Source organism: Heterodontus francisci, chromosome 14 (assembly GCF_036365525.1).
Source record: "Heterodontus francisci isolate sHetFra1 chromosome 14, sHetFra1.hap1, whole genome shotgun sequence".
Classification (NCBI taxonomy): Eukaryota; Metazoa; Chordata; class Chondrichthyes; order Heterodontiformes; family Heterodontidae; genus Heterodontus; species Heterodontus francisci.
Window position 1 is genome coordinate 42,116,468 of NC_090384.1, and position 27,333 is coordinate 42,143,800.

The window sequence follows — 27,333 nt, forward strand, 5'->3', positions numbered from 1 at the left end:
GCCCTGCTCAAACATGACCTGCAGCCCATGGGCTTCGGTGGACATTCTATGCCTGTGGTCCTCATAGTGGCAGCAGTTCTCCAGCTTGACACCGATGCAATTTTTCACAGGCCCACCGGAGACCTTTGTGGGGTCACACAGTCAGCTGTGCACCGCTGCATCAGGGAGGTCACCGATGCCCTGCACCAGAGGGCCAGTGAGTATGTCCGCTTCAGGATGGAACTTCACAGCCGGGCCCAGAGGCCCAACGGTTTCGGCACCATTGCTGGATAACCAAAGGTTTTAGAGTTCATAGACTGCACCCATGTGGCCATCAGGCATCCGCCACTCTCCCCCCACCCCCCCCAACCTGCCGCAGCCAGGCTACCACCTGAAGACGTTACCATTAAAGGAATCCTCTCAATCTAAGTGAAGCTGGTATGTGATCACCGGAGATGCTTCATGCAAATCTGTGCCCACTTCGCAGGCAGCTGCCATGATACCTGAGTCCTGCACCAGTCTCAGCTGTCACCGCTGTTAACTGAACTGGCTCAGATGGAGGGGTGGCTTCTTGGAGACAAGGGCTATCCCTTGCAGACGTGGCTCCCGACCTGAGAGAACCCACCACTGCTGCAGATGACAGCCACCATTGAGCAGGCGATCGGCATGCTGAAAGAGTGCTTCCAATGCCTAGATAGATAGGGTGATCCCCTGTACTACGGGCCGAAAAGGCCAGCTCCTTTCTTTGCCGTTCGTTGTGCTCTGCACAACTATGCACCCAATAGGGGGCAGGCCTGGCATGATGAGGAGAGACGTCAACAGGTTTTCTCCTCGGACTATCAGGACGCTGAGGACCTACAACAGGAAAGGCACATGGGAGGGCAGATGGCACCCAAGCTCTGCACGCAGGGCTAGCAGTGAGCTAGGGATGTACGGCAGTGGCTTATCAGACAAAGGCTCTCTGCTCCATAGGAACCGACATCAGCTCTGAAAGCCACACATCACCCTCGCTCACCAGTTATGCAGCAGTCCACATCTGCAGCATCCCTGTGTAAACCATCGGCTCAGTCAGCTGCTGCCTCTAATGTCCATGTCACTGCATCTGTGGAGATGCTCATGAGTAATGGTGGCATGGCAATGATATTATTGCATACGTTTGCTCTCCTGAAAGGCCAATGGTGCAAAGGGATGTGACATTGGCACTACATTCTGGCACACATCATTCACACAGGGAAAAGGACACTCATGTTGGTGATGATGAACATTTAGTGAAAGACATATTTCCATTGCTGTGACACCCATGCATTCCCATTTGTGTCAGTGTGTTCTCTGTAAATGCTCGCGAGTGCCCTGAACCTCTTCTTACTGTCGCTGGTGAAAAGGACCTTCTGCCTTTCCCGCACAGCCTGGAGGAGAGTGAGCAGGGAGGCTTCACTGCACAATGGGGCCACCCTAGAGTACCACTCTGCCATCCTCAGCTTTGGTGCGGTCTTTTAAATGCAAATGTGACTCCACCGTGTAACAGCTGTAACTTCTGTCTGCAAGGTTTGTCTTACACCTGTTTGAAAACCAATGCAGGTCTAGTGAGGAAATTTGTGCTGTTGTCATGGTTTTTCAACTATTACACATCGACACATGTTCAAGAACACTTTGCTTCTGCAGCAGCTGATCATAGTTATTGGTGTAATATTTCTAGTTGGCAATGCAGCTAGAATATGAACATATTTTCCTGTTTCTTAACAAAGATCATTTAATGGCAGTTACATGTATTTTCACATAATAGTTAGCAGAGAAATGAATATAGATGCAAAATACATATTACTCTGCGGTTTTACATCAATGATTAGACGCCCATAGTATGTAAATATTCTTCAATTATAGTTTTATTTCTGTTATGTATTTGCTTTTATGGTACATTTAAGTCTCACATCCTGGAATGTGCAAAATTAAGATTATTCATCCAGGCGCAGCACATCTACAAGAAGCAATTTAACATTTGAGTGGAAGAAGAGTATCACATCTTCACAAGACACTGGAACACAGCAGGGTAAGTATGTGACAGCAAAGGAGAAAGTGCTGGGGAAACTCAACAGGTCAGGCAGCATCTGTGGAGAGAGAAGCAGAGTTAACTTTCAGGTCTGTGAACTTAGTCACGGGGGGGCTCGATGACGGCTGCTGAATGCAGGCTTGCTGCCGAGTTCAAAGGGCGCCACCATGGAGCGTGGCGCCCAAATAAAATTCAGCCCAATATCCAGGAAACACATGTTCTAGAAACGAGTAGGTGGATTATACGGGATACCTCTCTGCATGTTGATCCTTCATAGCTCTGGAAAAAGTCATGTTGGGTATTGCTTAATGTGTTTACTGTGCCAATTCAATGGTTCTGCATGCACTGTCCTGTGTTATTACTGCTGTTTAAATGCCAGATAGTGCTGTATATTATAGAGATTTTCTCTCTATTAATATTTAATGTGTGTCGTGCCATTTTATGGTTTATGAGCGTCATAAGCAGGTCAAACTCAACTCAAAGGGCTGCACCTTTACAAACACACATTTGATTCCACAAGTTGCTCTACTTGTCACTTCTCGAGCTGAAGAATCACACTTGAAGTCACAGATTTAACTTTAACAAAGATTTAACAAGCTTTAATAAAAAGACTTCTGTCGAGTTCTTGCTTACTGCTGCTCACTGTGGCTACAAAACCTATCTGACCTTATAACAACTCCTAGGTGTTTTCCCCAAATCACTGAGTTCCTTTCAGTTTCACTTCCAGGTACCATATTGTCTCTAATACTCAAGCCCACACATACAATCACGACACTACTATCACTGTATATGTCAGTTTGGTATTCATTCATACAATAGAGGAGCCCTGGTTTGAATATTAACCTGTTCTGAATTAACAGATCTCAATTAGAGTAGTATTTGGGTCACTACAATTGGCCTCAGTGCCATTCAGTGGAGGGATCATCACCCAAGATTCCCATTATCCAAATACACAATTGAAAAGTGCAAATTAAATGGACATTAAGTGGCAAAGACAGAATTGGTATCTATTCCCGTATTGGTCTCTAATCCCATTTAGGTTTTCCCAACACTTTTCTTGTGCTAGCAACAAAACACCAGTTTCCAAAAGTAAACTGATACCTGCACTCAGTATACATGATGTGCATGGGTTAGCCTGTCCAGGTTTAACAACTGACATCATCACAATATATCAATCATCAGAGAATATATGGGCTGTCACCAACCTCTCCTCCCCTTTCTAATGCAAAGCAACATTTTGGCAAACCACTGCATAGAGTCTAAAATTACTGAATCAGATTTGTTTATAGACTAAATAACACAGGTCTTAGCTGTGGCTTAGTTGGTATCATTCTCACCTCTTTAATAGATTGTGGGTTCAAGTCCCACTCCAAGCCTTGTCACAAAAATCTATCCTGATACTCCACTGCAGCATTGAGGGAGTGCTGCAGTGTCAAAGGTGCTGAGTTTTGGATGAGACATGAAATTTAGGCCCCCTCAGCCCTCTCAGGCTGGCATAAGAGGCACAATTTTGAAGAAGAGCAGAAATGCAGAGAGGCATTCTGTGTAATCCATTTACTGGATTACAAAATACATGTTTGAAACTCTATTGCCAATTATGGTCTCAAGTGACTGAGAAAGGATTTTCAAAAAGTATTTTGGATTGGATCCCCTTCTGCTCCTTCCTTCTTTTACTGATAGCTGTTTTCTTATTGCTAATATTTTCTTGGTAATTCTTGCTCTCATTACCAATTGCTTATTGGTAGATTCCCTATCAGTTGTGATTAGTTGCTGATTTAGGCATATGAAATTTGACCCAATTAAGTGTAAATGTCACCCAGAAATTTATATCTGAAAAATTAATCAGCCAGGGTGTGACTGACACATATATACACTATGTGCAAGATTTCAGTCTTGAAATTTGGCCACACAAAAAGGAAGCTAATCATGTCCCAAATTTTACGCATATTGTGGCCTTAAATGTTGTTAACAATGTACGGAATTTTATCTCATCCACATAAGCGAGAAAGATCCATCCATGGCTTACTAAGGAGATTAATTCTAGTATTAGATTGAAAGAAGAGGCTTATAATGTTGCAAAGAACACTAGTAAGTCTGGCGATTGGGAGTGTTTTAGAAATAAGCAAAAGGCCACCAAAAAGTTGATAAAATGGGAAAAAACATAGAATATGAGTGTAAACTAGCAAGGAATATAGAACAGGTTGTAAGAGCTTTATAAGTATATGAAAAGGAAAAGAGTAGCTAAAGTAAACGTTGGTCCCTTAGAAGCAGAGTAAGGAGAAATTATCATGGGGAATGAGGAAATGGCAGAGACATTAAACAAGTATTTTGTATCTGTCTTCACAGTAGAAGACACAAGTTACATACCAGAAATAGAGGGTAACCTAGGTGTTAATAAGAGTGAGGAAATTATGGTGATTAAAAGCAGCACAGAAAAAATACTGGAAAAACTCAAGGGACTAAAATACGACAAATTCCCAGGACCTGATGGTCTACATCCAAGGATCCTAAAAGAGATAGCTGCAGAGATAGTGAATGCACTAGCTATGATTTTCCAAAATTCCCCAGATTCTGGACCAGTCCCAGCAGATTGGAAGTTAGAAAATATAGCATCACAATTCAAGAAAGGAGAGAGAGGGAAAATGGGGAACTGCAGGTCAGTTAGCCTGACATCAGTCATCAGGAAAGTGTTGGAATCTATTATTGAGGAAGTCTCAACAATGCACTTAGAAAAGCATAGTATGATTAAAACAAGTCAACGTGATTTAATGGAAGTGAAATTGGGTTTGACAAATTTATTAGAGTTTTTTGAGGATGTAAGTCGTAGGGTAGATAAAGGGGAACCACTAGATGTAGTATACTTGGATTTCCAAAAGGCATTTGATAAGATACCACACAAAAGGTTAATACACAAGATAAGGACTTATGGAGTTGCATGGATAGAGGATTGGTTAATGGACAGGAAGCATAGAGTAGGGATAAATGGGGCATTTGCAAGTTGGCAGACTGTGACTAATGGAGTGCCGCAAGGATCAGTGCTGAGACCTCAGTTACTAACAATCTATATCAATGACTTAGAGGAAGAGACAGAGAGTAATGTATCTATGTTTGCTGACAATACAAAACTAGGTGGGAATGCAAGCTGTGAGGAGGACACAAAGAGGCTGCAAAGAGATACAGACAGGTTACGTGAGTGAGCAACAAGGTGGCAAATGAAGTATACTGTGGGGAAGTGGAACATTATTCACTTTGGTCAGAAGAATAGAAAAGCAGAATATTTTTTATAAGGCGTGAAACATCTAAACATTAATTTTCAGAGAGACTAGGGTGTACTCGTACAAGGAATACAAATAGTTTGCATGCAGGTACAGCAAGCAAATAGGAAAGCAAATAGCATGTTGGTCTTTATTGTAAGACAATTGGAGTACAAGAATAAAGACGTCTTGTTACAACTGTACAGAATTTTGGTAAGACCACACCTGGAAGACTGTGTGCAATTTTGGTCTCCATATTTAAGGACGGATATACTTGGCATGGAGGCAGTACAGCAAAGTAAAGTGTGGCTACATGACCCAAACCCGACGACATGTGTGGGGTTTGGGTCGGGTCTCTCTTCCGGGTCCAGCATTCGGGCTCAGGTCAGGTCGGGCTGGACGTGGACACTATCAGGATATTCAAAGCCAGGCTCTCAGTGTGGACAGTTTTTGTAACCCATTGGTCTGTAAAAAATTTAATGAAAACCAACCCTATTTATCTCCCAGATATATGGAATGGGGAGAAAGTTCCAGTCTATCTCTCAGACACGGTCAATGCAGTTTAGCATCAGTCTTGCCATTATTATTTGCTTTCCTCTTGCCACGCGTAATCGGGTACTTGTAATGATGGATTTTGCGGCGTTTTGTAGTCAGAGGCAGCAAAGTCATTTTCAGTCTCTCTGGAACTGAAAGAAACAGCGTTTTGTGAGCATTATGTTCTAGTGTGTGTTATATCCAAGCGCCTTGTGTCAAATAAAAGCGAACAACTCGTAATTAGCAACGCAGGAACCTCGCGAGGTGGGTTGTTTATATCAGATCTAGCATTATCAAATTACTACAAATCCAATTCTGACTTTGTTAGATTTGAGAATGATGACAAATCATGACAATAACTTCTCTAAAAATCAATCATTCAGTAAGTAGAACAATATGAACCAAGAGCACCAATTCTAAAACTCAATCACAAAACCTTAGGGAAACCCCGTATAAACGGAATATACAGCGGAGTTCATAACAGTTAAATTAATCATGTTGAAAATGGCAATGATGCAGAACAAACGTTTACGAAACAGGAGTATCTGAAATCACAACCATACTGATTTCTGAAGGCCTTTACAATGAATCTGTCACTATATTTTTTGCAGGTCCTGATGAAAGGTTATCAGCCTGAAATGTTAACTCTATTTCTCTCCACTGCCTGAGCCACTGAGTGTTTCTAGAATTTTCTCATTTTACTTTTTGAAGGTTTTTTTTTGTTACAGTTTACAGTCACCACACCTCCATCTCCCAGCAGCATGGTTTGAGAGGACATCATTAGGCAGTGATAGGTACCATTGTCAGAGAGGTGCAAATCCATAATTGTTAAACTGAACGACAGTCGAAAGGAATCTCTATTCAAAATGAACTGTTCATTTATTCCATCTCCTTGGGTCTGTTTATTCAGGGCACTGGCCAAAGGCCTGGCTACCCGATCAACCTGACTACATGTGTCGGGTGTGGGTCAGGTCGGGCATTTAAAAAAATTAAAGAACTCTGACCCAGGTCGGGTTTGGGTTGGATGTGGTCGGGTCGGGCCCGGGTCAGGTTTCAATTTTATACCCGAGCCGGGCTTTACAGCAAAGGTTCGCTTGATTGGTCCCTGGGATGAGACGGTTGTCCTATGATGAGGGGCTGAGTAAAGTGAGCCTATACCCCCTGGAGTTTAAAAGAATGAGAGGTGATCTCATTGAAACATTCCAGGTTATGAAGGGGCTTGACAGGGTAGACACTGAGAGATTGTTTCCGCTGGCTGAGGAATCTAGAACAAGGGGGCACAGTTTCAGGATAAGGGGCCAATCATTTAGGATGGAGATGAGAAGAAATTTCTTCACTCAAAGGGTTGTGAATCTTTGGATTTCTGTCCCCCAGTGGATTGTGGATGCACCATCATTGAATATATTTAAGGCTGAGATAGACAGATCTTTTGGTCTCTCAGGGAATCAAGGGATATGGGGAGAAGATGGGAAAGTGGACTTGAAGCCCAAGATCAGCCCTGATCATATTGAATGGTGGAGCAAGCTTAATGGGCCTTATGGTCTACTCCTGCTCCTATTATCTTATTTCTTATGTGCTTATGTTCTTAAAAAATTCCAGATCCAGAGAAAAGACAGTTAGCTTTGTTTGTGACAATGACTCACAAACTGTCTTAAGCACTTATTAAGTTTTCACTATGTTAGTAAATCCACAAAAAATGTTTTAAAGAACTTAAAATATGCTTCCCAGCTCAGGAACTTTGCAATAAGGGGTTTTGTTGAAGGTTGGACCAGGAAAGGGAATGGGGAAAGGAGGGATAATATGAGAGAGTCCATAAGTGGGGGTAGGGAGGAGTTCAATTGCATGACCACTTGTGATGGAAGAAACCAGGAGGAGGAAAGGTACAAGATTGGGACAGGCCACAAGAGCAATGAGACGCAGTAGGACTGAGCAGAAAGGGGGCAGCAGGGGTGCTCAGATTGGTGGGTGTGCGAGCAAGGTGAAGGTGAATGAAGGCTGTAAGCTTTGTCTTTTGCAGCCCAGAAGTTTTAGTAAGGGATGTCCCAAGCACTGAGCTCTGTTATTTAAAATGCATACAGAGCAATGTTCCCTTCGAATAGCAGAGGCTTCGTTAACTCAGTGCTGGGAAAGTCCTTCTGGGAATCTCCTCCACTGAAGTGCAGAAGTCAAGCAACTAATCATGACCAGTAATGTATTTTAAGTTAAGTGCTTCCCGTATACCTTTATTATGATTGTAAAAGATTAAAACTTGTACGACCCAGTCCCAACCATGGCCATGTATGTTGATTCCTCCCTGTGGACAGTGGGAATTGTATGGGGTGTGCACAGCAATAGTGAGTTGGCAATTGTCACGTTGTGGGGTTGGTGATGGGTGGAAGCAGCTGTCACTCATTGAAGCTGCAGGGACGACAGGCTCAATGCTTATAGGTTTCAGATGCTCTGGATTAAAAAATGTTGCAGGAAGTAATTATGAAGTAATTATAATTGTGCAGGAATGTGAATATATTACCAGTCAATATCCTGTGGTGTTGCAATGGACCAAGTGTACTCTCCAGGAGATGGGGTGAAAGGTCAGGGGCAATTGAACCAGATGCATAGATGTAATTGTATCTCTATTTTAAGAATCACAGAATTGTTACAGTGCAGAAGGAGGCCATTCGGCCCATCTTGTCTGCACGGGCTCTCCAAAAGAGCAATTCACTCAGTTCAATTCCCCTGCCTTCTCCCCGTAACCCTGCACAATCTTCCTTCTCAAATAACAGTCTAATTCCCTTTTAACTGCTTCAATTGAACCTACCTCCACCACAGTCTCAGGCAGTGCTCTCCAGACCTTAACCACTCGCTGCATGAAAAAGTTTTTCCCCTTGTCACTTTTGCTTCTCTTAACAAATATTTTAAATCTGTGTTCTCTCGTTCTCAATCCTTTCACGAGTAGGAACAGTTTCTCTCTATCTACTCTGTCCAGACCCCTCATGATTTTGAATACCTCTATCAAATCACCTCTCAGCCTTCTCTTCTCCAAGAAAACAGTCCTAACTTCTCCAATCTACATTCATAACTGAAATTCCTCATCCCTGGAACCAGTCTCGTGAATCTTTTCTGTACTCTCTCCAATACCCTCACAAATTTCCTAAAGTGCGGTATCAGGAACTGGACACAATACTCCAGCTGAGGCTGAACTAGTGTCTTATACAAGTTCAACATAACTTCCTTGCTCTTGTACTCCATGCCCCTATTAATAAATCCCAGGATACTATACGTTTTATTAACTGCTCTCTCAACCTGTCCTGCCACCTTCAATGACTGATGCATATATTAAAGGCCTGCTCAGGTCAGGAATAAAAAACCCGACTCGAGCCCAACAGAACCACATCGGACCCAAGCCCGAACCAGTCCGAGTCCTTCCATTTTTTCCCGCGCCCCGACCCAACCTGAGCCCGACCCAACCACCAGAATGTTCACTTTACCTACCTTCCGATTCCGAATCCGTTTTTCACTTTTTCAGTTTGTGCAGATAAGCAACAAAAACTGTAATTGGACTTGAAAGATTGTTTAAAAAGATGAAGAATGGAGCCACAAAATCAGTGATTGTTTGGTCACGAGTTAAACAGAAACCCATGGAGTTGTGCCCTGACAGGTTGTGCCACACTGTACCAGTATTGCTTAAAATAAACACAGCAATTGCCTGAAGGCTCAGAAAATATCATGATACATTACCTAGACTCCTGTTTTGCAGGTTGAATTACTTGCTGCAAGTTTATCCAGTGAGTCTAGTACTGTACTGTATGTGTGTAGACCAGAGTCCTGACAGTGATCATTTTATAGTTTTTATATAATAATTAATCACTCAGGGCCTTCCTGGTCTCTGCATCTCAGCTGTTCACTGGATAAACTTGCAGCAAGTATTTCAACCTGTAAAGCAGGAGTCTAGGTAATGTATAATGAAATTTTCTGAACCTTCGGGCAATTGTTGTGCTTATTTTAAGCATACTGGTACAGTGTGGCACAATCTGTCTGAGCACAACTCCAGGGGTTTCTGTTTAACTCATGACCAAACAATCACAGACTTCGTGGCTCCAATCTTCATCTTTTTAAACAACCTTTCAAGTCCAATTAATACTGTGTGTGTCCGACCCGGACCCAGATGTGGCCCGACCCGACCTGAGCCTGAAAGCCAGACCCGGAAGAGCGACCCGAACCCGACACATTCGTCGGGTCCCATCGGGTTCGGGTCGGGTAGCAGGCCTTTATCATATATGCACCCAGATCCCTCTGCTCCTGCACCCCATTTAGAATTGTACCCTTTATTTTATATTGTCTCTCCATGTTCTTCCTACCACAATGAATCACTCCACATTTCTCTGCATTGAACTTCATCTGCCACCTGTCTGCCCATTCCATCAACTTGTCTATGTCCTTTTGGAGTTCTACATTATCCTCCTCACAGTTCACAATGCTTCCAAGTTTCGTATCATCCGCAAACTTGAAATTGTGCCCTGTACACCATGGTTTTGGTTATTAATATATATCAGGAAAGCAAGGGTCCCAATACTGGCCCCTGGGGAACTCCACTACAAACCTTCCTCCAGCCTGAAAAACATCCATTAACCACTACTCTTTGTTTCCTGTCACTCAGCCAATTCCGTATCCATGTTGCTGCCATCCCTTTTACTCCATGAGCTATAACTTTACTCACAAGCCTGTTGTGTGGCACTTTATCAAACGCCTTTTGAAAGTACAGGTACACTACGTCAACAGCATTGCCCTCATCAACCCTCTCTGTTACATCCTCACAAAACTCCAGCAAGTTAGTTGAACATGATTTTCCCTTAAGAAATTCATGCTGGCTTTCTTTAATTAACCTGCATTTGTCCGTGTGACTATTAATTTTGTCCCAAATTATTCTTTCTAGAAGTTTCCCCACCACTGAAGTTAAACCGACTGGCCTGTAGTTGCTGGGCTTATTTTTACACCCTTTTTTGAACAAGGGTGTAACATTTGCAATTCTGCAATCCTCTGGCACCATCCCCAAGTCTAAGGAGCACTGAAAAATTGTAACCAGTGTCTCTGCAATTTCCACCCTCACTTCCCTCAGTATCCTTGGATGCATCTCATCCTGTCCTTTAAGTACAGACAGCCTATCTAATACGTTCTCTTTATCAATTTTAAACCCTTCTAGTGTCTGAATTACCATCTGTTTCACTATTGCCTGTGTTGCATCTTCTTCCTTGGTAAAGACAGATGCAAAGTATTTATTTAATACCTCAGCTATGCCCTCTGCCTCAATGCATAAATCCTCTTTATGGTCCCTAATTGGCTCCACGCCTCCTTTTACCACTCTTTAACTGTTTGTATGTCTATTGAAAACTTTGGGTTTCCCTTTGATGTTAGCTGCCAGACTCTTTCATGCTCTCTCTTTGCTTCTCTTATTTGCTTTTTCACTTCCCCTCTGGACCTTCTATGTTCAGCCTGGTTCGCAATAGTATTTTCTACCTGGCATCTGTCACAAGCACACTTTTTCTTCTTTATCTTAATCTTTACCTCTTTTGTCACCCAGGGAGCTCTGGATTTGTTTACCCTACCTTTCCCCTTTGAGGGAACGTATCTTGACTGTGCCCGAACTATCTGTTCTTTGAAGGTAGCCCATTGTTCAGCTACCGATTCTCCTGCCAACCTTTGACTCCAATTTATTTGCCCAGTTCCATTATTACCCCATTGAAGTTGGCTTTCCCCCAGTTAGTTATTCTTACTCCAGATTGTTCTTTGTCCTTTTCCATAGTCAGCCTAAACCTTATGATACACTGATCACTGTCCCCTAAATTATCTCCTACTGATACATGATCCGCTTAGCAAGGTTAAAGTGATACATTCTGTCCTTTTATAGTTCATTTATAAATTCATAAGTCCCTACATCCACCTTTATAATGGAGCCTGCCTATGTAAGCTTATAATATATGCTCCAGACAGTGGTGGCATTACAGGGTCATCACTGGAAGAGAGAGTAAGTATAGTCTTGCATTAGTAGTTTACATAATAAATGCAGAAATAGGAATTTATAATGGATAAAGATAACAGGAATTGTGTGTAAATGTGAGTTTTAATATATCGTATTATAGATAGATGTCATAAAAAGATGGAGAACTAAAAATTGTATAGTGCTTGTTTTCAGGTGTGGGGATTGCAATTACCTCGTGCCTACTTGAGGTGATGCCTCTTGCAAACTTCTAGTTAAAGCTCGCCAGCACTTCTTAAAGCCAGCCTGTACCTCTTAAAGGGGAGGTGCACTTTGGCTGCAGCAGGTGGTGGAACTGTCTCCAAAAGCGTTTCTGAAAAGGAAGATATGTATCTATGGAGCAGTAGGACAGAGAGAGGCCTCCCAGGTTCTCTGATGCAGCACTGGTGGCCTTAGTCCAGAGGTGGAAAAAAGGAGAGATATTGTGTTTCCACACCGGGCCAGGAGGCCCTCAAGGTATACATTTAATTGCATGTGGTGGCAGGTAGCTACAGACATCAATTCAAGGATTCTGGCCCCGAGGACCTAGATGGTGGTCCCTCATGTAGCTGAATGCAGAGCGCAGACCATGCCGGAAGTGACCAGAAATAGATCAGACCATTTACAGCACCCTGGGGCTCCTGTACTACTGACACCTGCGGCACTACAGAGTCCAATTTTGTAGCTGGACTATGTGATCTGATTTATTTTCCAAAAGCTAATTTGACTATTGTAAACAAAGGCCGCAGCTGTACAGATCCAGAAAGATAATGTACATTGGCGCTATGCTTGTTATTTTGTTGCTTGTATTAGATCAGTGAACTGTGATTTTCTGATTACTTGACTAAGTACATTGACCTGATGACATTGAGGTGTCAATAAATCACCCGCTGTATGTGTTATTGTACAACCACTCCTGCACACAGCACAAACAGAACCTGAATTGTGCCCAAACACTGAAACCACAGTTACACATAAACCTTCCATCCACCCACCTAAAAATAAAAGTTTAAATTGGGGCTGTTTGATTATCACAGCCATTTTATCACACATCTGGTTAAATCGCTGTAGGTATTCCATTCTGGGCATAAACAGACAGGTTGAAGAAGAAGGTGAAGAAGCAAGCCTGTTGGCAAATGACTGACTGCAATCTGTTACTGGAACTCAGCAGTACGTTACTGCCTTCAATAGAAGTGCCTAATGCAATGCTACTCTCTGGCTTCGCAATTCCTTGTTCCAGTTCAGTGCTCTGTTACTACAGCAACTCTAGCTGGAAATGTCACTGTGGTCTCCAGGCCAAACATGACCAAATAATCATTCTTTCCTCTAAGTCCCATTCACCCATCAGCCCCGTGCACGCTGGCCTACATTAGCTCCCAGTCCAGAAATACCACAATTTAAAAATTCTCATGCTGATGTGCAAATCACACCATGGCCTCGGCCCCTTGCTATAACTGTAATGTCCTCCAGTCTTACTACACTCCAACATCTCTGCACTCCTCAGTTCTGGCCTCGTGCAATCCTGATTTCCTTATCCTCACCATTGATGCTTCTTAGGCCCTAGGTTCTGGAATTCCCTTCATAAACCTTTCCATCTGCCTACCTCCCTCTCCTCCTTTAAGATGTTCCTTAAAGGCTACCTCTGACCTGGTCATCTGTCCTAATATATCCTTATTTGGCTTGATGTCAAATTTTGTCTGATAACGTTCCTGTGAAGCACCTTGGGATATTTTACTATTTTTTATTCATTCGTGGGATGTGGGCATCGCTGGCTAGGCCTGCATTTATTGCCCATCCCTAATTGCCCTTGAACTGAGTGGCTTGCTAAGCCATTTCAGAGGGCATTTAAGAGTCAACCACATTGCTGTGGCTTTGGAGTCACATGTAGGCCAAAGCAGGTAAGGACAGCAGACTTCCTTCCCTAAAGGGCATTAGTGATGGTTTTTTACAACAATCGACAATGGTTTCATGGTTGCCATTAGACTGGTTTTTAAGTCCAGATTTTTATTAATTTAATTCAAATTTCACCATCTGCAATGATGGAATTCGAACCCACATCCCCTGAGCATTAGCCCATGGGCCTCTGGATTACTAGTCCAGTGACATTGCCACGACACCACCACCTCCCTTTTAACATTTTACTATGTTAAAGTTGCTAATTTGCAGTTTGGGTTCAGGTCACCATAAAGAACACAGGGTTATAAATTAATTTTAGCCCATTTTCAGTGCATTGGAAGTGTGTGCCAAAAGCCAGTGACTGGAGATGTGATTGAAATCAGGCTTCAAACCTCACCAACATATTTTCAGTGAGCTGCAGACACCAATTGAGCATCCAGAGGCTGTTCGCTAGATTGAGAGGACCAATTTGGCAGGCTAACTTACCAGCAGTGGTTCTCAGGTAAGTTGTGGAGTGGGGGTGTTGACGAGAATGGGAGGGCAGCTAGCAGTGACCTGTAGTTGTGCTGTGGAGCCTAGTGGAGTGCTCCTGCTCCCTGCTACACATGAAGGAAAGTTTAAAATAAAGTACTTAGCTTTTTTGGTAGCGGCCTCCATTGCAAGTTCATCACAGTCCTAACAAATTTCCAGGAAAGGTCCTGAAACAGATGTTAGGTCCCATATTAACATATATACCTCTTCTAGAGGGCTACCAAAGATACTTGCAATATTTTCTGACCCAATATTTTCAGTGCCATTGAGGAGACAATACAGGGAAGTTGGTGCTCTTTGCCCCCATTTTGTGTCCGAGAAATAGGATTTAATTATCCCTCACAGAATTTGCATTGTCTGAAGGCAAATCCAGGGCCTCAATTGTAAGACTACAATGCAGTAGCCAAAATGGTGGAAATTCCTATCCACACTGCTCCACATCAGCGAAGATACTCTATATGATTATATAGCGGTATTTTCTACAATGAGTAGACTTGATATCGCTGCCATTTGTATCTCCCATGTATAAGTTAGAACTTACAATAAGTTCCACTGCCTATCCAATAGACCACTAGCATCCTGCTAAAACCTGTAAAATGAATAAATAAACCTTGAGTATTGATACTGTGGCTAAAACAACAGATAGTATCCATCTACTGACCACCTGTCCTGTGTCCAGGGCCACTTAAAGTGGGCTGTGTATAACTGTATGGAGAAGATGACTACTTAATGGGACAAATAGGGTCTTCAACCAATTAACTTAAATGGGGCAGTCTTCATACTGAGTACTGGTACATCTCTTGGACACAATGTAGGGTTACTCCCACTGCAGACACAACTCCTGGGCTTCCTCCAAGGGCAAATCATGTTGCAGGCACATCTGAGACTCTGCATGGGCATGTCTTGGTTCAGGCCCATTTTCCAGCCATTATGCATGGGCATCATATTCCATCGGTATACCCAAGGATGGTCCAAAATCAGGTGCGCTCTAGCCTCAGTGGAGGTGTCACTAAGGGAGAAGGCACTTTCAGAATCACAGAATCGTTACAGCACAGAAGGAGGCCTCCACATTACAATTCTAATTTAGGGCAGAAATCAGGCAGGTGAAGCAGAGGCTAACAGCAACTCCTTCCCTACCCAACCTTGGCAGTTGCACACCCAAAAGCAGAAGGAAGTGGAGCTGGCCAGGGGATGGAAGCAGAATGTCTGGCAGCAAGAAGCTGTTGGCAGGGACCAAATGAATAGTCCCTGTCACTTGGGTAAGTTGCAGGGAGGGGCTTTTGGGAGGGCATTGTTATTGGGAAGGTATTGGAGACCTAAGTTTTCCTTGTGAGGCCAGGAGCAGTACTTCCTGGCCCTGAAATTAGATGCTTCTTTATGTTGCCTGGTGCAACATAAAATGAGATGTATGGAGTTCAGATAGTTGAAGATCTCTAAACAGGTTTATTAGCAGCTAACTAATATAATACAGTACAGAGCTACCTATTTGCAGGTCTTGCCTCTTAGTATTCCAGTTACAGAGAGGGGCTGGAATGCAGTCACATGACTATGTTCTGGCTCATAGCTCATTAGCACACTAAGATCTTAAAGGTACATTACTCTTAAATACAATCACACAACAGGCCCCACAAGGCAATTTTTTTTAAAAAGCTGTTTGGGCCTCTTCTGGCCCTGACTATTCTTTGAATTAGCTTGCCTGGAGGGAATGCTGCATGGTTTCCCACTCAGGCCACAGTTAAAATAGTAGTTAGGCCCCAATTACATCATTGAAGCCCAACTTGCATATTTAAAGAATGACCCTGCCTGCTCAGAAGATTGCGTGAAGGGAACAAAGTATTGGCAGGTAAGTCTCTTGGTCGATTCTAACTGCCCGTCCGCCCACCCAGTTTCCATTGGATCAGCAGGATTAAAATTGATTCTTGTGTTTCTGTGATGGTCTATAACCTTTGCATTTGGCTTGGAAGTCAAATTAGGTGCAAATTTGGACACCATTAATCACAAATATGCAGCTTTTGTTTCATTAGGCCATAAATAGGGGTGTGGTTATCCTGTACTTCCTCCCCTTCACTTATAGGCTGACCTTGTCACATATCGCCACCTTAATGTCTGTATTCATCAGACTTTCTTCAACTCTTCACTTATGGAATGACATTGAATGGTTCAATCGTCTCTCAGATGGAGAAATTTCACAATAGCAGTCAAAAAATTGTCTGCATTTTAAAAATCTGAACCAGCTTTGCACCGGAAGGATAAACTACAGAAGGTGAGCTCATGTTTCAAGAAGTAGTTAGTTCTGCCTTTGTTGATTCCCAAAAGCTTTTCCTACTATGACAACTGTTTGTTTTTCATTCATGTACTTTATGTAAATAAGCAGCTATCAACCTGAGGCTGTATCTTGTCTTAGTGAAGTGCTGTTTCAATTCACTTCCATGAAGAATGGTTATTAATATGGCAATGTAATACTTCAGTAAGGGTTCTCTTTTATGATCTCTAGGTCTTGGTATAGTTGAATAAAATATCACAGGATCATAGAGGACCTGAGTCCCACTTAGTCGAGTGACCAGAAGCAATGAATCTAAGAGAACATCTAGCATTTGTTGTATGATCACTTTAAGAGTGATGTCCCTTAAAGAACTCTGTATGCTAATGAGCTAAGTACCAGGATGTAGTCATGTAACTAGAAGCTGTAGTCACTCTGCACAGCAACACCCTGGACAAAAGGTTCTGTATATAGTTTGCTCTGTGTTGTATGTACTAGTTCAGCTGTTAATAACCCTTCTAGAGATCTTCAAGGAACTGGAATCCACGTAACCCATTGTGATGCTTAAGATAACACAAAGAAACTCATGATAATATTGAATACCAAAAATTGTGACCGACATCCTTTCAAGTAGTCTTGCCTGTTGTTATGGATAAGTGGAAAGGGGTGTGGGAGGTTCCCACTGTTCACTGCCCAACTGACCGCAATTGTGTTTTGTTAAAATGATGCTTTAGCCCCTGAGTGTCTTTAGGGTCAAATAAACAGATACATGACAGGTTTTCTCGTAGTTAAAAAAATAACTATGTATTTTTAAATAAGTCCTAAAAATGATCGCAACCTCACTCACACACACATTCACCCACACATATGTACACAAGAATAGATAGATAGAGAGAAAAGGGTAAGAGGTAGTTTAGAGTCTCAAGTGTGGTAAATGTTCATGGTTTACAGAAGATTATTGAGTCTTCTCAGGAGGAAAAGTTTTTTTAAAAGCTTGCAGGACTGATCATTCACAGTCTTGAACTTGTGGAGGTATTGTAAAGCTCTAGTGGTTGTAATACAGCCCAAAGCTGGTGGTGTGTAGTTTGTTACCTTCACAGGTGATTAGTCGCAAAGTCACTTTGAGATGTCTCTGCTGTGCTGGTTGTTCTCGGTCAGCAGGGTTCGTCTCTTTCCACTGGATCCTTCTCACAGGCTTTCTGTGATGTTGGCTTGATCTCCCTCTCTGTCTCTCCAGAGATCTAACTTTTAAGGTAAAAATCTCTCACATTAGCTTCTGTTATGAGATACATGGCCGTCTCCCCTATTGTGACCACACAATTGTCCAAGATATGATAACCATGGCCATCATTTGATGTTTTAATGGGAATCATTCTGTTATGATGTTGCTGCTTCACTCCTTATTCATATTTGTTTGGTGATGAGCCAGACTGTTTCCAGCATCCTCTGCTAATCCATTCGTGTTGATCAGAGTCATTATTATGCAATAGCTCCTTTCAGTTTCAAAGGGATTTTCCCGAGAGCTATTTCAGATGAATTTAATGAGCCTTGTCCTTGCAGATGAGTTTGTGGATTTCCAGTACAGGGGGGTTGGGTGTGGGGGGGTGCGGAGGTCACCTAGCCACTACTCCATTTGTGTATAAGTGTCCATGTTCTTTTGTTCAGCATTTGACTTTTTAAAATTCATAATTCTTCCATTTCATTGTTTATTTCATCATGGCTCCTTCTGTGCATAAGACTGTACTAATTGCTCTCTTTAGGATGGCATTGCTACTGCTTGCTAGCATTTTACAATTCTCACTTTTTGAGATTTTCTTTCTATTTAGCTTGGTTTGCGATTAAGTCAGGACACTTCCCCTCTGGTCTCCTAAACCAGAGTTCAACACTTGGCTCCAATAATCCTTGGTTCTGACAATTTTTTGGTTACTCCAATATTACCTGCTACCTCTTCGGTACCCAGAAGGCCACCCTCTGGCCTGCACATTTACATTTTCTGGGTTGGGGATTTTTGCCACATTTGGCAGTTCTTAACTATTGTACTTTTTCCTCTGTCTCTTTTACTACAGGAGGACTATTAAAACCTAGAGCTAGAATAAGATTGGGATAGTAAAACAAGAAAGAGAGACTTACATTTATGCAGCACCTTTCTCAATCTCAGGACGACCCAAAGCGTTTTACTGCCAATTAAACACTTTTGAAGTGTAGTCACTGCTATAATGTAGGAAACACGGCAGCCAGTTTGTGCACAGCTAGTTCACACAGACAGCAATGAGATAATCAGATAATCTGTTTTAGTCATGTTGGCTGAGGGATAAATATCGTCCAAGACACATACAGAAGTAGAGATACAAAATAAATATTCGATAACTAACATTGTGATATTTAACACAAGATTAGCAGTCTTCTTCCCTTGTGATTTTAAAACACTCGTCCACTAGTTTCAGCATTCCATTCATAATCACATTATAGGGTGAGGTGAAGTTAGGTGAAAGGAGGCTCATGTGGAGCATAAAAGCCACCTTTTGGGGCAAATAGCCTTTTTATAAATAACAGATCTCACAATATCATTAAGACAGAGACAAACTCTCCAACTTAACACTGCCTTCTCCAAACTCATTTCATCCAAGAGACCCACCTTGATCCCATTTCCATTAAACTCTTGCCCACCCAACTACCTTTCCTAGCCCCCATGCTAACTGGCATTGTAAATAGTTCTCACTCCTCAAGTACAGTCCCTATCCTTTTCAAAATTACTCTGATAACCTGAACAGCAAAAATTCCATCCTCAGCCCCTCTCCTCCCAATCTCAAAACTCTCTTTCTTCTCCACTTCCCTAAATGTGTTGTCCCAGATCCAGACCCATATTTCCCACATCTGCCGACTTGAATGTTTCCAATCAGGTTTCTGCTCCTTCCACAGCACCAAAATGGCCCTAACCAAAGAGATGAGCAAAATTTCCCATGGCCATGGAGCATCATCTCTTCTCAGCCACCTTGACCGCCTAAAGCATTTAATATAATTAACCACCCCATACTCTTACACTGCCTCTCTTCCATGGAAGTGGAACTCGCTTGCTTAATTTCACTTACCTATCAGATTATAGTCAGAGCATCTTTAACCATGGCTTCTTTTCCTCACCCATGCAGGGGATCAGAGAGGCATTTCTGTGGCAGTAAGCGTGACTCCAGGATGATATATTGCCTCCCTGGTGCCAGAGTCAAAGATGACGGAGTGACTGAAGGACATTCTTCTGGGGGAGGGTGATCAGCCAGCGGTCGTGGTCCACATTGGTACCAATGACATAGGTAGGAAGAGGGATGAGGTCCTGAACAGATTTTAGGGATTTAGGAAGGAAATTAAAAAGCAGGATCTCCAAAGCAGTAATCTCAGGATTACTCCCAGTGCCACGTGCTAATGAGCATAGGGTAGGACAATTGATCGATTCAACATGTGGCTGGAGAATTGGTGTAGGAGGAAGGGCATTGGATTTCTGAGGCATTGGGACCGATTCTGGGGCAGGTGGGGTCTGTACAAGATGGACGGGCAACTCCTTAACAGGACCGGAACTAACATCCTCGCAGGGAGATTTGCTAGTGCTGTTGGGGAGGGTTCACACTAGCCTGTCAGGGGGATGGGAACCTGAGGGGTAGCTCAAATTGGAAGGAAGTAAAGCTAAGGGCACTTTACCTGAATGCACGCAGCATTCGCAACAAGGTAATTGATTTAAAGGCCCAAATAGAGGTAAAGGGGTATGATCTAATTGCCATAATGGAAATGTGGCTACAGGGCGATCAAGACTGGGAACTGTATAGTCAAGGATTTTCGACATTTCGGAAGGACAGGCAAAAAGGAAAAGGAGGTGGTGCTGCACTGATAATAAGGGATGCAATCAGTACATTAGTAAGGAAGGATCTCACATCGGAAGAACAAAATGTGGAATATGTTTGGGTGGAGCTAAGAAACGAGGGGCAGCAAACATTGGTAGGAGTTGTTTATAGATGACCAAATAGCAGTGGTAGTGTGGGGCATAAGAGCATAAGAACATAAGAAATAGGAGCAGGAGTAGGCCATTCGGCCCCTCAAGCCTGCCCTGCCATTCAATAAGATCATGGCTGATCTGCCCCAGACTTCAAATCCTCTTGTGTGCCAACTCCTCATAGTCCTCAACTCTCCGATATTTCAAAAATCTATCTACCTCCTTTTTAAATACTTTCAGTGATCTAGCCTCCACAACTCTGGGGTAGAGAAATTCAGACATTCACTACCCTCTGAGAGAAGAAATTCCTTCGCATCTCAGTTTTAAATGAGTGTCCCCTTATTCTGTAACTATGTCCACTAGTTCGAGATTCCCCCACTAGTGGAAACATCTTCTCAACATCTACCCTGTCTAGCCCCCTCAGAATCTTCAATAGGATCACCCCTCATTCTTCTAAACTCTAAGCAATAAAGGCCTAACCTGTTTAGCCGTTCTTGATAAGTCAACCCCTTCATCCCAGGAATCCCTACTGAATCTCTTTTGAACTGCCTCCAATGCCAGTATATCCTTTCTTAAATATGGGGACCAAAACTGTACACAGTACTCCAGGTGCAGCCTTACCAACACCTTGTACAGTTATAACAAGACTTCCCTATTTTTAAACTCCAATCCCCTAGCAATAAAGGCCAAAATTCCATTTGCCTTCTTAATTACTTGCTGCCCCTGCATGCTAACTTTTTGTGTTTCATGCACAAGAACACCCAGATCCCTCTGTGCTGCACTGCTTTGAAGTCTCTCTCCATTTAAATAATAGTCTGCCTTTTGATTCTTCCTACCAAAATGCATGACCTCACACTTTCCTACATTAAATTCCATCTGCCAAGTTTTTGCCCACTCACTTAACCTATCTATATCCCCTTGCAGGTTCCTTATGTCCTCATCATAACATGCGCTCCCACCTATTTAGGTATCATCAACAAATTTGGATATATTACACTCTGCCCCCTCCTCCAAGTCATTAATATAGATAGTAAATAATTGAGGCCCTGGGACTGATGCTTGTGGCACTCCACTAGTTACATCTTTTCAACCTGAAAAAGACCCATTATTCCCAACTCTCTGTCTTCTGTGAGTTAACCAATCCTCAATCCATGCCAATACATTGCCCCCAATACCGTGAACTCCCATCTTGTGCAATAATCTTTTATGTGGCACCTTATCAAATGCCTTCCAGAAATCTAAACACACTACATCTACTGGTTCCCCTTTATCAACTCAGCTTGTTATATCCTCAAAGAACTCTAGCAAATTTGTCAAATATGATTTCCTTTTCACAAAACCATGTTGATTCTATTTGATTACATTAAGCTTTTCTAAATGCCCTGCTATTTCTTCCTTAATAATGGACACTAGCATGGTATTAATCAGGAGATTAGAGAAGCAAGTGGCATGGGTAATTCAGTAATCATTGGTGAATTCAATCTGCATATAGACTGGGCTGTCTATGAGCACTAATGCTGTGGAGGACAAGTTTCTGGAGTGTGTTAGGGATGGTTTTCAAGAGCAGTATGTTGAGGAACTGACTAGAGAACAGGCTATTTTAGATCTGGTAGTATGTAATGAGAAAAAGCTAATGAATAATCTTGTTGTAAAAGAACCTTTAGGGATGAGTGACCATAATATGATAGAATTTTACATTATGTTTGAAAGTGAGATAGTTCAGTCTGAAGCCAGGGTGTTAAATTTGAACAAAGGAAATTATGAAGGTATGAGAGGCAAATTGGCTGAGGTGGATTGGGAAAATACATTAAAAGGTATGACAGTACATGGGCAATGGATAGTCTGTACAGAAATATTACATAGTTTACAGCAACTATACATTCCTTCAAGGCACAAAAAGCCCAAAAGTAAAGGCAGTCAACCGTGGCTAACAAAGGAAGTTAAGGATTATATAAGATTAAAAGAAAAGGCCTATAAAGTTGCCAGAAATAGTACTAAACCTGAGGATTGGGAGGATTTTAGAATACAGCAATGGAGAACCAAGAAACTGATAAAGGGAGAATAGAATATGAAGGTAAGCTGGAAAAAAATATAAAAACAGACTGTAAAAGCTTCTACAGGTACATAAAAAAGAAACGTTTGGCAGAGTCAGGAGAATGTATAATGGGGAATAGAGAAATGGCAGAGAAGCTAAATGATTACTTTTTGTCTGTCTTCACTGAGGAAGAACCAAGAAATCTCCCAGAATTAAAGATCCAAAGGATTAGGGGGAAAGAGGAATTGAAGGAAATGAGTATTAGTAAGAAGATTGTATTGGAGAAATTAATGGCGCTGAAGGTTGATTAGTCCCCAGGACCTGATATTCTACATCCTAGAGTGTTGAATGAGGTAGCTGTGGAGGTAGTGGATGCATTGGTGATCATCTTCCAAAATTCTATTGATTCTGGAGTGGTACCTGCTGATTGGAAGGTTGCAAATGTCACCCCACTATTTAAGAAGGGAGGGAGAGAGAAAACAGTGAATTACAGACCTGTTAGCCTTACATCAGTCATTGGGAAAATGCTAGAATCTATTCTAAAGGATGTGATAAATGGGCAATTGGATAATAATGATCTGATTGGGCATAGTCAACATGGATTTATGAATGGGAGATCATGTTTGACGAACCTGTTGGAGTTTTTTGAGGATGTTACTAACAGAATTGATAAAGGGAAGTTGGTGGACATGGTATACTTGGATTTTCAGAAGGCTTTTGATAAAATCCCCCACAGGAAGTTGGTTAGCAAAATTAAAGCACATGGGATAGGAGGTAATATACTGGCATGGATTAAGGATTGGTTAACAGGCAGAAAGCAGACAGTAGGAATAAGCGGGCCATTTTTGTGTTGGCAGGTTGTGACTAATGGGTACCACAGGGATCAGTGCTTGGGCCCCAGCTGTTCACAATATATATCAATGTTTTGGATGTGGGGACCAAATGTAATATTTCCAAGTCCACGGATGACACAAAACGAGGTGGGAATGTGTGTTGAGAGGAAGATGCAAAGCGGCTTCAAGGAGATTTGGACAGATTTAGTGAGTGGACAAGAATGTGGAAAGATGTGAGGTTATCCACTTTGGTAGGAGGCACAGATATGCAGAGTATTTCTTAAATGGTAAGGGATTAGAAAATGTAGATGTACGAAGGGACCTGGATGTCCTTGTCAATAAGTCACTGAAAGGTAACATGCGGGTGCAGCAAGCAATTAGGAAGGCTAAAGGTATGTTAGCCTTTATCGCAAGAGGATTTGAGTATAGGAGTAGTGAAGTCTTGCTTCAATTGTATACAACCTTGGTCAGACCGCACTTGGAGTACTGTGTGCATTTTGGTCCCCTTACCTTAGGGAGGATATTATTGCCATAGAGGGAGTGCAACGAAGGTTCACCAGACTTGTTCCTGGGAAGACGGGACTGTCCTATGAAGAGAGATTGGAGAAGCTGGACCTGTATTCTCTAGAGTTTCGAAGAATGAGAAGTGATCTCATTGAAATCTACAAAATACTTAAAGGGATAGAGAGGGTAGATGCAGCTAAGATGTTTCCCCTGGTTGGGGAGTCTTGAACCAGGGGACACAATTTCAAAATAAGGGCTAAGCCACAGAGATGAGGAGAAATTTCTTTACTCAGAGGGTTGTGAATCTTTGGAATTCTCTTCCCCAGAGGGCTGTGGAAGCTCTGTCATTGAGTATGTTGAAATCAGAGATTGACAGATTTCTAAATACAAATGACATAAGGGGATAGTGTGGGAAAAAGGCATTGAAGTGGATGATCAGCCATGATCATATTGAACGGCGGGGCAGGCTCAATTGGCTGAATGGCCTTCTCCTGCTCCTGTGTTCCTAAATGTTCCATGCAAAATCACCACTAGAGAATTGGGTGACACTGAATTGAGCTTCTGATCCCATATCCTTTTCATCACAGAGAACACCTACTTCCATCTCTGTAACCTCACCAACCTCTGTCCTTACCTCTGCCCATCTGCTGCTGAGATTCTCATATGTGCTTTTGTCAGCTCCAGACTCAATTTACTTTCATGCTGTCCTGTCCAGCCTCCCATTCTCCGCCATTTACAAACTTCAGCTCATCAAAAACTCTACTGACAGTGTCCTATCCTGCAATAAGTCACACTTACCCATCACTTCTGTCTTTTCTGACCTACACTAGTTCCTGGTCTCCCAATGCTTCAATTCTCATCCTTGTGTTTAAATTCCTCCATAGCCTCACCCCACCCTCTTTCTGTAACCTCTTTTAGCCCTCTAATCCATCCCCCCTAATTTCTCTGTTCCTTTGACTCTGGCCTCTTGTGCATTCTTCCCCCTCACCAACCCCCGCCCCCCACCCCCACCCCCATCACCACTTTACCCCATTGGTCATCGTGTCTTCAGCATCCATTTCTCCCCAAATCGTAGTGAAACACCTCAGGTTTTATTCAACTTATATTTATCTGGTGAACCTTACCACCAAAGTGAGGGAGTTGACACATTCAAAAGAGGAAAAGAGGTGGACAGGAAAACATCTGCTATCCATAAATGGGTACAGAGGAACTGTAATAGTGTGTTGCATGCCTTGCGTTGTGTTATTTGGAAACTGCAGCATGGCACCATTCAAGTGCCCTGGCAAGATTGCTTGGCAGTGTTGAATGTCTGTAATTTGCTAATGGAATCCACCAGCATCACATGAAAAACATTGCTGCATAATTTCTTTTCTTTCTCTGCTTTTCTCACTGAGTGTCATACATTAACACCCAATCAATAATATCACTGATGAATAACTGCTAGGATTCCACAAATGTCAGGGACCAAATACATTTCTCCACTTCAGCACCCACGCATCCTGGCATTAAACAAAAAGATGTTTCTTTCCAAATATTTGCTGTAGGCTGACTGCACTATGTTCACTCAGTTGAGAACAAATTATTCAACAGGATCCAAAACATCAGAGTTCCCCAGAAAATAATTGTCATTTTATTCCCAACAACAACAACTTGCATTTATATCGCAACCTTAACATAGTAAAACATTCCAAAATGCTTCACAGGAGCATTATAAGACAAAATTTTACACTGGGTCACACAAGAGCTATTAGGACAAAAGCTTGGTCAAAGAGATAGGTTTTAAGGAGAGTCTTATAAGAGGAAGGAGGTGGAGAGATTTGGGGAGGGAATTCCAGACCTTTAGGGCCTTGGCATCTGAAGGCATTGTCAGCAATAGTGGAGCAATTAAAATTGGGGTTGTGCAAGAAGCCAGAATTGGAAGAACTCCAAGATCTTGGAGGGCTGAAGTAGATTAAGGAAAAGGGAGGGATGAGGCAACAGAGGGATTTAAAAACAAGGATGAGAATTTTAAAATTGACGCTTGGTCAGACGGAGAGATCAGTAAGCACAGGAGTGATGGGTGAATGGAACTTGATGCAAGTTAGAATATGTACAGCGTTTTAGATGATCTCAAGTTTATGGAGGCAGCAAGGTGAGAAGCTGGTCAGGAGAGACATTAACCAAACCAAAATGACTGGTGTAGAAGACTTTTTTAGGAACAATGAGGGGTCACCCAAAACCAGGAGCAATTCCAGCAACACACAATGACCCGTAGAATGTTAGGCATTGTGCCCAGCCTCGGGCCTCAAGAATGTTAGATGTAGTGCCCCCTCCTAAGCTCCCTAGAATGGGCAGGCGAAGCGCCCAAACATCCAAGAATCGTTTTAGCAATAGCTATGAAATGGATTTACCACTGATTTAGCAGCTACTAGGCTACAGGCCTTTTTTTTGTGCAGAGTTTCTTGGTAACAGATTTCAAGATTCAGTGCCCTGCTCTCATGGGCAGTCCAGAAATTATGAGAGGATCTTTAACATTTGAGCTTTGGACCTGATGTCTTTGTATTGCACTAACCTTTTTTAATCAGTGACTATTTCTCTTTTATTCATTCACAGGATACAGGCGTTGCTGGAAAGGCCAACATTTGTTGCCCTTCCCCACTTGCCCTTGAGAAAGCGATAGTAAGCCACCTTCTTAAACTGCTGCAGTCCATGTTGTGTAGGTACTCTCACAGAGCTGTTAGGTAGCAAGTTCCAGGATTTTGACCCAGTGACAATGATGCAATTGCAGTATATTTCCAAGTCAGGGTAGTGTGGAACTTGGAAGGGAATTTGCAGGTGATGGTATTCCCATGAACCTGCTGCTCTTGTCCTTCGAGGTGGTAGAGGTCGTGGGTTTGGGAGGTGCTGTTGAAGAAGCATTGGTGAGTTGCTGCAGTGCATCTTGTAGATGTTACTGTGGTGGAGGGAGTAGATGTTTAAGGTGGTGGATGAGAACAAATCCAAGCATAGGACTCTACTTTTATGGATAACAATTTGACATGTAATGAGTAAGTGAGTGTATGTGGGAAGGGGTAATGTGAGGGAAAAGGTTCGGCATCAGTAATTACTGTGCATTTCCACTGGAGCCACCATTTGAACATAGGAAAATGACGGTAGGAAAACACCAGTTGGTCAATCAAGCTGTTCCTGAGCATTACAGCTGGAAATCACTGACAAGGATCTAGACAAATTAAAAGGATGGGTTAAGGAACTATAGGTGGCTTTCAATAAAGATAAATAATATTGTAATGGGCATTGAAACAGGAAATATCAAATGTATGTACACAATAAAGAAACATCTGTTCGCAGAGATTCAATAGGAAAGAGATTGTTGGACTCTAAGTGTTACAATTCATGCTTCTAGTGAAACTTCTTTTCCACTCCAACACAAATGGCCAGTTCCCATAGACAGACCCACATTCCCTGTGAACTGAGGCAAGATCCTGTGTGAAATGTAATCTGCTGTAGTGTGCT

The 27,333-nt window shown here is 42.4% G+C and overlaps 1 long non-coding RNA gene across 1 annotated transcript; it reads right to left on the reverse strand.

The window, feature by feature from the left end:
- Positions 1-1,742: 1,742 nt before the first annotated feature.
- LOC137377284 (uncharacterized) lies at positions 1,743-26,333 on the reverse strand. The gene is made up of 3 exons (XR_010976383.1): positions 26,232-26,333; positions 5,772-5,966; positions 1,743-2,084 (listed from the first exon to the last, which is right to left on the reverse strand). It is a non-coding gene; the product is annotated as an uncharacterized lncRNA (long non-coding RNA).
- Positions 26,334-27,333: the final 1,000 nt, after the last annotated feature.